This window comes from Engystomops pustulosus, chromosome 6 (genome assembly GCF_040894005.1).
Source record: "Engystomops pustulosus chromosome 6, aEngPut4.maternal, whole genome shotgun sequence".
Classification (NCBI taxonomy): Eukaryota; Metazoa; Chordata; class Amphibia; order Anura; family Leptodactylidae; genus Engystomops; species Engystomops pustulosus.
Genome location: NC_092416.1, coordinates 36382336 through 36385625, shown reverse-complemented (window position 1 = coordinate 36385625; position 3290 = coordinate 36382336).

The following is a 3290-nucleotide window of genomic DNA, read 5'->3' as shown; positions in this document are numbered from 1 at the left end:
TTTCGGCGGTATTGCAGCTCCGCTTTATAGAAATGAGTGGATCTCAGTTGCAATACCACACACTACCCATAGTCAGGTGTGGCGCTGTTTTTGGAAGAAAACAGCCATGTTTTGCAACCTCGGGAGAACCCCTTTAACCAAGTACAACAATCTTCTGTTTTTGGCAGTCCTCACACAGTTATATGGAACGTATCAAGTCTACTTCATCTGCCGCGCCATTTACAAAGGGTAGATATGACATAAACCTCTTTCCACGGGGGGCAGAGACCCTTGTAATCTGTAAACCATATCCACCCTATGGTTAGGTAATAACTTGTTATCCTGGTCCTATCCCTTTAAAAACGTTCTCTAGTAAATTAAAACGTTGGTTGAAGAGGGACAGTAAAATAATCAACACTCCCGATTCCTGGTGCACCGGACTTCCTGGGCGTCTCCCGACACCACAGGAAGTATAGGGGCTGTTCAGCCAATCGCTGATTAGAATGGTGACCTGAGCCATTAATTGGCTAATCGTCTTATTCTAAGGTAACTCCCAGTAGCTGTAAGTAATTATTTCATTGGCCCTCTGTGGAGCCACCAGAGTTTTATTTTTCTTAAAGGACATCTACCACCCTGAGGAAGGACTGTATGCAAATGAGCCCGAGGGGCTCCAGACTCCATAGGTGTTAATGGAGCCTGGAGCTCCTCAGGCTCTTTTGCATACAGTCCTTCATCAGGGTGGTAATATTTTTTAATATTTAAAATATTAAATACAAAAAAGTTAAAGAAGCCACAGTGAAAAGTATAGAGAAGGAATAGACTCTCTTTATAAAAAAAATGTTTCCAATCCATAGTTTGTATGTAAACCCGATCCAGCATCGCCCATGTGGCACAGTCATGACATCACTGTAGGATTAGAAGTGTCAAATCTGCTGTTCAAAGGGTTTTTAATTGACAAATCCTATGTTCTGAGCAGCGGCCTCTGAAATATAGGGTGTAGACAATGAACAAAAAATATGGCCGCCTCCGATGGAAGAATTTAAGCCTCTTTCACACTGTCAGTATTTTGAGCAAGAAAGGTCAACTAAGGACCTCACTGAAACCCATGGGTCTAAATTAAATTATTGAAAATGTGCCCCCGCACCCCTGAGGACACCACGGGGGGCTATGGCTCAGTGACTGTAATGGATAATAGTTCCAGCCTGTGATGTACAGCGATATTAGGGAATAGTGTTTCTTCATGTCATACAGATCACCTACTATTGGATACAGGGTCGGCTCCAGGAGGCCCCTGGACAACAGAGCCTCAGTGGGCCCCTTTGTAGTGAACTCACATGGCGGCATTAAAAATTCAGAAATTAGAACAGTCCCCTATTCCCTAGTTTATCATCCCAAACAACCCCATCATGGATATTTTTTTATAAGTCCCCCCTCATGCCATATGGGTTCATTAGATACAGCCCCCACCCCAATGGATTACTTATGTACAGCCTTATTTGGGCCCCACGAGTATCCCAGGGCCCTGGCACTTGCCCAGGTATGCCAGGTGCTGCCGCCGGCCCTGATTGCAGAACACATATCCAAATACTCCGGTTGGCCATAGAAGTTTATAGAAGTTTAATATTTGAATAGCTCGTTTGTCGAGCATAAAATCATATATACTTTAGGGACTATCATACCAATGTCAACTCGTTATGACGTATATTCAGCGGGTGAGATTTTTTACATCCTATTTCACTGGATTCAATAGTAATTAAAGGACATCTACCACCAGGATGAAGGATTGTATGCAAATGAACCTGAGGGGCTCCAGGCACCATTAAAACCTATGGAGTCTGGAGCCCCTCAGGCTCATTTGCATACAGTCCTTCACGCTGGTGGTAGATGCTCTTTAACTACCTAAAAAGCATCATATTAGCCGACAAGTGTAACCCTTCTCCCTCATAGTGGTACAAGTGCGACCCCTTGTGGAGACTTGGCTATACTGACAGCTGATTCCAATAAAGTGTTACCATAAATGTAATTCTCACTATCCCTAAACTACTTCCGGCTAACGTTGAGACATATATATTTTCACTAGATCTGTAGCTTTTTGAATCGGTTTTGTAAATTTTCATTTATAATACAATAAAGGTTATGTTTTATTTTAGACCAATGGGTTTCAGTGAGGTCCTTAGGTGACTTTTTTTTGTTTAGAGATTTGTTAACTCTAAACTCTGTTTGTTAACTTTATGGACCCAGTATTTATTCCAGTTCACAGTGTTAACATTAAACCCAAGAGTGGACTCCAAACACTGAAGAGATCCAGAGCTTTCCAATATACTGTTTATAGGTTCCACCTCTAGTTCTGTCTTTAAAGGGAACCTGTCACCAGGAACCTCATTTTCACTAAAGACAGGTTACAGAAGCCCATTACACCTGCAGCGCTAATATTTCTCTAATCATTTGAATTACAATATAATTGTCGGTTATAACTCACCTTGCACCCTGACAGAATCCTCTCTGTAGCCCCAGGGGTTGGGCTTTGGTTTAGCTGCATTTCAAAAAACAACATGTGACTTATCTGGGCTGCAGACTCTTCAGTGCTTGGCCCCTACCTTTGTGCTCCTGTACAGCTCCTCCCTCCCTGACTGATGTCAGCTCACCAGGCTGTGAGCTATGTGAAGGAGAAAGAGGGAGGATCTGTACAGGAGCACAAAGGTGGGGGCTGAGAGCTGAGGAGTGAGCAGTACAGACAAGTAACATGTTGTTTTTTGAAATGCATCCAAACCAAAGCCCAACCCCTGCGACTACACAGTGGATTCTGTCAGGGTGCAAGGTAAGTTATAACACACAATTATATTGTAATGCAAATGCTTAGAGAAGGCACATGTGCACTGCAGGTGTGATGGGCTTCTGTAACCTATCATTTGTAAAAATTAGGTCACAGCCCTTTAAATAGTGCCGCAAAATACTGATGAAATACTGATTGTGTGAAAGTATCAAAGTCACTTGGGAATTCTATGTAGAATTAACTTCTATATAAACTATAAAATGCTTGAATTAACCTCATTATATATTAAGAATCTACTCCTTCTATACTCCACCATTGTTGATACAATGTATTAATAAAACTTATTGAGTAGCAGAACTTTGCAGACAATGAGGCTGCAGAGAATATTGGATTTGCACATCTCTGGGCTATAGGCACCTAAGGACCATCAGTTGAATATAGAAACAGTGAGGAGGGACCGTCGCTGGGAAAGGGGTTTACTCATCCAGCAGGGATTGATTTTGTCATTCCTAGGTATCCTTTTTTCCTTCCTGGTGTA